This window comes from Amblyomma americanum, chromosome 5 (genome assembly GCF_052857255.1).
Source record: "Amblyomma americanum isolate KBUSLIRL-KWMA chromosome 5, ASM5285725v1, whole genome shotgun sequence".
NCBI lineage: Eukaryota > Metazoa > Arthropoda > Arachnida > Ixodida > Ixodidae > Amblyomma > Amblyomma americanum.
In genome coordinates, this window is record NC_135501.1 from 65,128,399 (window position 1) to 65,139,103 (window position 10,705).

General features: G+C 49.3%; 1 pseudogene; it reads right to left on the reverse strand.

The window, feature by feature from the left end:
• Positions 1-204: 204 nt before the first annotated feature.
• LOC144133928 (uncharacterized) lies at positions 205-9,499 on the reverse strand (annotated as a pseudogene).
• Positions 9,500-10,705: the final 1,206 nt, after the last annotated feature.

The window sequence follows — 10,705 nt, forward strand, 5'->3', positions numbered from 1 at the left end:
GACACTTTCATATACACAGAAGTACAACTGGAGAAAAACGTTCACCACCAGAGCTGCCTCTATTCGTGCCTTGCTTCGTAAAATGTCATTCTATGTGTGGTATATTTATAATGTGATGTAAATAAGCACTGCCCATGCCTCTCCATGACACATCTAGTGTCATTTATCAGTCTGAATCATTACACCTATGATGGTTATTATGACTTAATAGATCCTTTTACAGCTGAGACAACACAACCCACCTGCATCATGACGCCTTCCAGGGTATGGGCCATCCAGTTGGCATACAATGCCATTCGGGCACTTGATGGACTGATATTTCACACAGTGCACCCGCTTGTGGCCGGAAAAGTAGTCCCGCTGGTTCCTTGTAGGCCGGCATATGGGGCGTGCGGTTCCATAAATGAACCCCCAGGAGTTAGGCAGTGCTGCACCACGCCTATGGACGGCCTGCGACATGATACAAGAGGACACACACTCCAAGCTCAGCTTTTGGTTGGCCGTAAAATAGGAGCATCATTTCCTTTTAGGTAAGCTCCGTCACATAAAACCTTGTGCTATAGATGACACATACTCTAACCAAATACACACGTTAATAATAAGTAAAATTCATACTTTGCAATGCCAACAAGCAATAATAACATATAAATCGGTTCACATGGCTATATATATGTGAAGCTTGCACAGGTAAAACGTGGAGATCAGAAAACAGTTTTCAAGTGTAGGGGAATAGTGCGTGACATACTACTGCTGTGTATGCGTGATGTCTCAAGTTCAAGAATTTTTCTAAGAAATGCAACATCATGCCGTGTGGTGTGTGTGGCTATTTTTTCTGTATATTTCCCCGGGCACACGTCCACAGCAATTTGCGAGACTTGGGATTTACGTTTCGAACTCTTCCGTTCCCATATACCGTCGCGAGCTGATAATCCCCGCATTTAAGCAAAAAAATAATTAATGCAGACAAGGCGGGATATCCTGCAGTGTAAAAAAAAAATTGCCTTGCGGCTCCGTGCAGAACTTCCGCAAAAAAGATTTGCAAGGTCTCCAACGCCAGCAGGAGACAACTAGGCATGATTGTTGCAGTTGTTAAGAAGATGGCTGAATCCATTTGCAGTATGAGAAATCACCTGCGAGGCCACACATGACATTACGGATGAGTGCCTGCCAAATATGGCCTCGAGGTCGCACCATCTGTTAGGGTAAGCAAGGCGCCGAAGCGTGATGCACAATGCTTCCCGACCAGGCACGGTCACGTTTTGTGCGCTCTTCACAGTCTCCGGCACGAGGAGCGCACGAAACAGTTCATCCAACTGCACCTTCTCAAGCCTAAACTACTGCCTGAAAAGTGTCGGCTCTATACTTCCAATGTTGAGCAGTCCTTGGCGCGACCGGTAGCGAAACACCTCCGACTCTCTGCTGCGCCGCAAGTGGTACTCCACGACGTCGAGTGAGCCGTACAAAAGCTGTCGCTCCGCCCTAGTCATCAGGAAGTCGTCAATCTCCTTCCAAGACAGCGACGACAGTACATACGGACTAGCTAATATACTTCGAGGCATTGCGAAGCTTCAATTGGTACACGAGCAAAATCGACGCGTGTTGCTCGCTAATGCAGCCCGAATGATAATAATACAGATGGTCAAAGTGCGCAAAACATCAGGCGAACCGCGTACACGAGAGAAACACGAGTATAGACCGAATGGCTTGGCTTAAAGACTTGTCTTGGATGATTTAGGCTACAACCAGAGTCTGTTTCTTAGTAGATGGCGCTAGGATTAACGCGTGGCGTGCTTCGAGTACGTGTAACTATAAGGGTTTCAAACGACCTGCGTGCAGGCTACGTAGACTTCTCACGTTTGCGTACGTGAACCCTCTACGTACGTGAAACTAAAACTCTCTATTGGCGTCTTCAACTTTTTCATCGTCAATGCCAAATTACCGAAATGTACTCCAGTGGCCTATGCTCCTGTGCCGCGTTTCTACAGCAATCTTGCCGACGCCAGCACGTATTGATCTAGTGTAGTGTTTCTGCTACAACGTTGTCCACGCCAACGCATGCATCGCACATCTCTGTCACTACCGCCACATAGCTCAAAGCGTGAATATTAGTTTGAAAGCAGTGTTAGTTGACGAAGAGGACGATGTGCAATGCACATCGCGAGTGTGTGTTCATATTCAACATGAGCCGTGTACCGATGCGACGGTAGCCTAGCGCTCTCGCTCATTGGTCAGCGGAGCGTTGCCGCGTTCGCGTCGCAACGGGTTCGGATCCGAGGCGCGCATGTTTATTTCACTTGACCCAAACCTACAAACATCGCAAGGTCTTGCTCAGAGTTTATGCATCGGAATAATGATTTCGCACTGATACGAACCCATAATGCACTATTGCAATGGCTGCATCTCTGCCCTGTCTTTTCCGATCGCATATAGTGAGCGGTTTATGATCGGACAAGACGTTAAAAGCTCGTCCGCACTAGCACTCCTAAAATTTTTTTCACAGGCAACAAAATGCTTAGGGCTTCTACTTTTATTTGCCCGAAGTTCCACTCGGATGTAGACAATGACCGGGACACAAATGTCACTGGTTTTTCACTCCCGTTTTCGACGTCCGACAATACTGCGTCGAGTCCGTACTCAGAGGCATCACAAGTGATCTGAATTTCTTTTTTTTGCATCCTAAAGCTGCAAAACGCTTTTATCAGACATGTATTCTTTAAGGGCCCCGTTTCCCAGAAAATTTGGCTTCGGTGTTGTCAGCGAAAAATAGGGTGGCCCAGGTGGCCACCTGCCGCAGAAGCAACCTAGGGGCCACGTAGGTCGCCTGACCTTGTGGCGTCACACAACCTGTCCACCGGATTGTGAGCAAACTGGCCACCGCGGCAGGTGGCTGTTAAATTAATGACTGATCCCTAAAGGTTGCTTTGGAAGAGCAACTTGTGTCTTATAAGCCTCACCGGTGGCAGCGCCTGCCATCGCAGGGCTGTGGCGCATACCTCAACCGCTGCAACATGGAAAAAGGAGTCGTGTGAGAACTCCCGGTGAACTGTGAATGTAAAGTTGAATATGACCAATTCCGCATTTATGAACATTAATTCATTAAGGCTATCGCGTCATATCCTTAAGGCGGAGTGTCCCCTCTAATTTTTTTTTACATGTTCTGAAAGCCTCATCGCACTGACGCAACCTGTGCCATTTGCATTATTTGCAGAGCAAGTCGTGGAGCGATTCATGGAACGTTGCAAAATTTGGCAAAAATCTGGCAGAAAATTTGTCCGCATCTAAAAGGGCCTTGAGCATAATCACGTTGGTCGGCTTAGGTGCCTTTTTAACGGTCACCACCTATTCAGGCGTGGGATGTAATCCTTCCTATTAATGGCATATCCTCCCCGCAGGGGGGCGTCTGCACCTTGCAGGCGTTGGTGAGTGGCGACACCACGGGTTCCCGAGCATCCGCAGGGACATCCCCGCTGGGGGATGATCGTGAGTAGTGCGTCACCACGGACCCGAGCACCCGCGCTTAGCCGTGCGTGGCATTGCCGTGTCCGGGGAAAAGGAGATCCTAGTGGTTGAGGCGATGCCGAGCGTTTAGACGTTTAAGGCCCCTCGGCGGAGGCAACACACCACTTTGGCCCCAGCTTCCCGTAGAAGGCACTTCCGGCTTTACCTGACGGGGGGAAATCGGCAGTCACCTTTTCCAATCCTCCCTCCTATCTTTCACTTTCCTACAGCTTTATCACAACTCTCCTATATCCTACTCACTTCTTGGTTTTTCCTTTTTTCCTGGCGGCGAGGGTTAACCTTGTGTGGCCAACCACCCTTAGCTGCGTCGTATTTGGTCACAGTTGGGATGTAAAGCTGGCGAGGGCAGGACTTGCGCCGTATTTGGTCATAGTTGGGATGTACAGCTGGCGAGGGCAAGACTTGCTTGCAAGTTCCTGTTCCGTCCCCTCTTCGGGTGACAGGGTGGGGGGCTGGCACCGTGGCCGCAACAGTTTTTAGGGCTTCTGTTACCTCAAATATTGATCGCGCTCTGAAAAGGGTGCGGACCGAAGAATGAACAGGCCAATGCTTCCGAAAAACAAAAGATTTTCCAAGGTATCACATCTGCGAGAAAAATGTCGCCAATCTTAGTTACCAAATGTCTGACCGATGCCTTTAGCACGGGCAAAAACTTGACAAAAATGCCCAGTGGCGATCTCCCTCTAGAAATCAATGTCCAGTATTCCAAACTGTCCGACATAGTCTCAACAGGGGATATTCATGTCTCAGTAACCGCATACAGATCTATAAACACCTTCCGAGAGTAATATCCGAATCCCACTTTCTCGAGCTCACTGAAGAAATACTGGAGGGTCTGAAAGACCAAAATGTCACCAGTGTCCTGCGCATAAAAATTAGAAAACGAAGAAATACCAACCAAGCACCTCGTACTCTCCTTCAACTCCAGCACCCTCCCCAAATACATCGAAGTAGGTTACCTGAAAATGAAAGTCCGACACTACATCCCAAATTCCAGAGGTCGTTTTAACTGTTAGCGGTATGGCCATGTGTCTCAGTGTGGCCTGGTCGACAAAGCTGCGCGAAATGCGCCTCACATGAGCACGCTTCAGGAAACTGTGAAGCAGGAGCGCTGTGCTGTGCAAACTGTGAAGGGGATCACCCGCCTACCCGAGGTCTTGCCCAAAATGGAAGACTGAAAAAGAAATCATCACTATCAAAACAAAAGAAAACATCTCATAGAAAGAAGCGTGTGTGGGACTTTCACACACCATTGGAACATTCTCTTTTACTGCAGAAACAAACTTCGCCGATGTGGTGCGTGTGCGTGGCACACCACACTGTTCTCCGGCACCTGCCCAGGCCACACGCAGTGAGCCTGTGGCAGGGCCATCCGCGCCCCCAGGTGGAGTAGCTAACAATATTCCGCCAACTCCAAAGCAGGTTCCGCAGACCCCCAGGTCGGCGGGCATGAAGATCGGTTCACGCAGGTGGTGGTCTTACTTGAACGTCCACGTGCCTGCTGCACGGTCGTCCAGCCCTTCTGCGGAGGCGACCCGACCCGACCCGACCCAAGGCAGCCCTGTGCCGTCCACATCAGATGGACGGCAGGACTTTTTGGATCGGTCAAAAAAGACAGCTCCGAGTGACGGGGCCAACAAAAAGCTTGTCTAGTTTTTCCACTTTGCACATATAACCTAGAATGCTTTCATAGTACATTAATCTGCAGGGGACGTTTAGGCAACTTAAGCGACATAAAAGAAAACTTTGCTTCGCGTTCTCCTGGCGCAAGAAACGAAGCTAGGTCACCAGCACATTTATTTAAGAAACACTGTTTGCCGCCGTGACCGAGAGCAGTCTAGCAGGCTTTCGGCGGAGTCGCCATCATAGTAAGAAGTGGAGTCGCAGCTCGTGAAGTACAAGTTCAAAATATATAAGAGGCCGTAGCAGCCACGCTGCTTATATATATATATATATATATTATATATATATATATATATATATATATATATATATATATATATATATATATATATATATATATATATATATATATATATATATATATATATATATATATATATATATATATAAAATCACAACAGTCTGCTCCGTACACCTCGAGCCACACATGAAAGTAACTCACATTGATATAGAAAACCTTGCAGAGCAACGGGCAGAGCCTTATCTTGTATTTGGAGACTCCAATGCGCATTCCTCGTTTTGGGGAAGTGAGATCATACCATTGGTCAGATAATAGTGGATTTCATTCTATGTAGTAATGTTTGTTTGCTGAACCTTGGTAAACCCACATACCGCTCCCCTACCTCGGGGAAAATGAGCTGTTTAGATTTGTCTTTTAGTTCACCATGTATTTTTAGTCACTTTAAATGAGCCATTTTAGACGATTCATATGGAAGCGGTCATCTGCCCGTCCTAACAAGCCTGTCGTCCTCGCCAACAGTCATCCCGACAAAACCACGGCGATGGAAGCTACATTTAGCTGACTGGGAATTGTTTAGAGAAGAAGGCAGCTTAGAGAATAGTGCTTTAGAAAATCTCAGCATAAACGAAATAAATGAAATGTTTACAACATGCATTCTTATTGCCGCACGCCTATCAATTCTCTTTGTTCAGGAGTGGTCCGCCAGAACCACAGAACGTGGGACACACGTGAATGCAAGGAGGCAAAAAAACAGAAAAATAAAGACTGGCGAGTCTTTCGCAGATACCCTACACACGAGAACCTTATCCTTATCAAAAAGGTGAGAGCGTTAGCCAGATATATTCGGCGCAGTGCCGAAAAAATATCCCGGAAAGCCTACGTGTCTTCTGTAAACAGCTCGACAACATCAAAAAAAAAAAATGTGGAACAAGTTCGAAAACTAAATGGCAGGTACTCACCTTTCACTATTCCTCTTTTAACAACGCCTGGTACACAAACAAGTATAGGGGAACAGGCGGTCATATTGGGGGACCACTAGCTGCGGTTTCACGTTCTTCACACTATAGCCAGTCATTTTTAAACTACAAAAACATAGCAGAAAAACAGTCTCCCAACAAGTGGAGGTGCAAATGAAAAATACAGTAGTCTTATTACACTCCAAGAAATCAATTCTTTGTTGTCCGCCGGCCAGACAAATGCTTCAGAACGCGACCAAATCCACTATGAAGTGCTTGCCGATCTTCCCAAGCCTGCTGTAGAGACAATTTTGAAAATTTTAGCATAATATTCATACAAGGAAAAATATCTGAGGAGTGGAAAAAAGCTATTATATTACCATTCCTGAAACCTGCAAAGCCACCAACGACCCCCAGTAGCTATAGGCCACTAGCCCTTTGAAGTTGTCTCGCTAAATTGTTTGAAAGTGTTGTGAACATTACAGTGATGTTTGTTTTTGTACCTGTTCAAATTCTCGACAACCACCAGTGCGGATTTAAAAAAATCTTTTTGAAGAACTGACCATCTCGTCCGCCTTTAAAATACAACTCGACAAGCATTCATACATAAACAACAATGTCTAGCAGTATTTTTTGATATTAAGAAGGTTTATGATACCACTTGAAGGTATGGGATTCTTGGCGATTTAGCAAACCTTGGGATACGTGGAAGTATGCTGAACTGCGTAAAAGATTTTCTGTCTGAGCGCTCATTCCATGTATGCCTACGCTCTACCCTTTCCAAAAATTCCTTCAGGAGAATGGGGTACCGCAGGGGTGTATTTTAAGTACAACCCTGTTTGTCGCGAAAATAAATTCTATGGCTAATTCCAAAGTCTATTTTGTATCTTCTATATGTTGATGACATTCACATAGAATGCACATCCTCCAGCCTATCAACCTGTGAGCGATAGATACAGGTAAAATTAAACAGACTTGCAGCTTGGGCAGACAGAAATGGCTTTAAGTTCTCCCCACAAAAAAACATTTGGTGTTCTGCTCTCGCTTAAAAGAGGTTTGCAGATTGATCCCACGCTGCACTTAAATGGAATTATGCTTCCAGTAAAACAAGAACATGCATTTTAGGGCATACCATTTGACAGGAAACTCACATTCCTGTCATACATAAACATAGTAAAAAAGAAAGCCTCCAATCCCTGAATATACTAAAATTACAGTCACAGAAACGCTGGGCATCTGATAGAACGTGTATTTTACAAATCCATAGGTGTGTAGTACGCTCTACCCTAGACTATGGATGCCTTGTGTATGGTTCCGCGAAGCCATCATATCTAAAGCGACTGGACCCAGTGCATAACCATGGCTTACGTGTTTTAACTGGCGCACACAGAACATCCCACATAAATAGTCTCTATGTGGAAATAAGTGAACCTTCCCTTACGGACAGAAGGACTATGTTAGCGTGCACTTATGTCCTAAAAATCCGTTCACTCCCGAAACATCTCTGTTATCGTGTAGTTACCAAGTGCACCTCCTGGACACTGTTCAGCAGCAGACCCCAGTCAATAAGACCTTTGCTTCTCCTGCCAAAACAAGTAAATTTTAGATACCCTTCCTGATGTCGCCTCACGGCACGACCCACTGTCTCCATGGTACAGGCTTCCCACTGTATGTGACTACATTAACACACTTTCGAAAAAAAAACACACGAGCACATATTACAGCAGTACCGGGCACTGCAAGAAATTAGCTGTGGTTAAATCTGGAGTGACGCGATAGCTACATCTGGCCGAGTGGAACACGCTCCGTCGAATTGCAAACTCAGTCTTTCGCCGCTCCGTTTCTCTGGGCGTTACTTCTTCATCTTCGTCCCACTTGACACGGTGCATGAGCACGGCTGCTGCGTGCCGCACCGCCGGCAGCAGGAGCTGCTCCGCACCACGTGACCAACCCACGTGAACATCAGCCGCACCACGTGATCAATCCACGTTACAACAACGTGACCAACGGCGCCGCCACGCAGCTCAAGTGGTGCCACGGAGCTCAAGTGGTGCCACGCTGAAGGGTCGAACAGGTAGCATTGTGTAGCTATCGCTGCTAAATATGCGAACTGTGCAGAGTTTAACACTGACGGCTCAAAAAGAGCAGATTATGTCGGAAGCGCAGTAACGCTAGGAAACTGGCAAAAGATATGTGGAGGTACCCCAGGATGGCGACCGCGGCTACATTTACTGAGGGCTGCCGTAGAAGAGATAGATGTGGAGTGGCGAAGGCAGCGTCCGGCCGTGGCCAAGGTCCCGAGCGTTCTATCCAGTGCGTGCTGGGCACAGTTTGTCCTCTTCGGCATTACGCCACTGCCGACCGCGCGGGTCGCTACAGGGCTCCACCCCTAGACGATCAGTTGGCACGTGAAACACGTGTGTGAAGAATTGTGCAGGGCGTCCGGGGGCCGAAGGCGAGGCTCAGGCGGTCGACCCTGGCTGTTGCATTGCGGCCGAGCTTTCGGTGGGCGTCGAGGGAAACATAGTGGCAGGTGAGGGATGTGGGTCAGCGTGCTAAATGGACCCAATGACGGTGGTTGTGGTGCAGCAATTATCGGCAGGAGCTTGATGGACGGCGCAGCAGAGGTAGCTAGCTGTATTGCGAGTCGCGAGAGTCGCGCAACTGTTACCAAGCCGAGATGCCCGGTACCCAGGCGGGCGGCTATGGGATGCGCAGCGAGGTTCCAGGCGGAGGAATAGCTGTGGTGGAATGCGTATGGCTGCTGGGCCGCGCTTACAGCCAGCCGTGGACTAAGTTGCCTGAACGGGACGGGTGGCCGCACTTGTGGGGTCCTTGCCACAAGCTCCGAGCGGTTCATGGAGGACGCCGGCGAGGTAGCGGCAATCGGAGGAGGCCTCCGCACCGTGGTAGCAACTGGTGGCACGTCCGCTGGCCTGGCGAGCCCGGGAAGCTTGCTATACGGCGGTTGATGAAGCTGCAGCGTTGTTAGAACCTGAATCTGCTGTGGGTGAGGCGTTGTGTGCGATGGGCTCCCGTTGAACCTGCGTTTGGCGGCGGCCGAGCCAATGGTGTCAGGCTTCTTTGAAGATGCGAACATCGGTGGTGGGCAATAAGGACCCACATCAGTGGCCTGGGTTGGCTTGAGGACAAGCGCTCGCACTGGTTCAGGGTCCTTGTCAGACCAAGCAGAGCGGCTGAAAATCGCCGTGATTGGTACTGCTGTCACCGGTTTGGCCTTCTCAACCTGCTTCGTTTGACGTTTAGGGCGTTGCGGACATTTGTAGGGGCTGATGGTACAGGTAGTAGGGTTGTGCTTTGCCGAGAGCCGTTTAGAATCACCTGGTAGCAGCGTTGACGTCGCTGCAGAGGCCTGTTCAGGTGTCGACGGTTGTGACGAGGCAGATGGAGATACAGAAAAACGCGACACGCACACGGCGACAGAGCGTTCCTTGTCAGGAGGCGATGGCAACAACGTCAGCGAAGGGTGATGTGGTGGGGAATCGCCTGGCGTGGTCGCGGGCGGAAAGGAAGACGCGCGAAGAGACGCGTGCAGAGAAGCGGAGAAGGCAATTGGGGGAGCAGGACGTGCGGCAGATCTGGTGTCGAGCCTACCTCGTGTGTCGTGAGGAGGGACGGCGGGGCCGCGGCCAGGGGCTACCGAGGCGGGCAGTGCTATGACGAAGGCGGCGTGGGCGGGAGCGAGGCTGCTGCTGGCGGCGAAAGCGGGTCTGCAGCGTCGTAGAGCGGCAGCAGGCAGTAGGTGACGCCGAAGTACGCCAAGATGGCTGCGCGCAGCTCGTCATATCGCCGGCAGCCCAATGCAGAGCAGCAGCTATAGGGCAGGAGGATATCGCAGAGGACTGCGTTTTTGAACGACTGGATGGTGATGCCGCTCAGGTAGAGAGCAGCCTCGAACTTAGCGAACCACCCACCGATGCCTTGATGCCGGAACGCCGGAAGCGGCGGGCCGAAGGCTGGGTCCTGCCAGCCCGCTATCCAGGAACGCAGCCCAGGAAGAAGGTGCGGCTCGACGGGTCACCACAATGTGGTCACAACGCGGCCACATTTATTAAGACGAAAGCCTTTACTGGCTCATACTCGCGGTGACCGTCCGTGCTGTCACGTGACCTCGCGGTGTCCGTCTGTTACATCGCCACCTAGGTCACGTGACAAGGTCACGTGATCACAACCTGTTAACTGTGAGCAAACTGCCCACTGGCTTTCGCCTTCCCGCACTTAAGATATCTGAGTGCCTCACACCACCCCCCAACGTATTTTTTTTACTCTCTTGCTCTAAACTAGA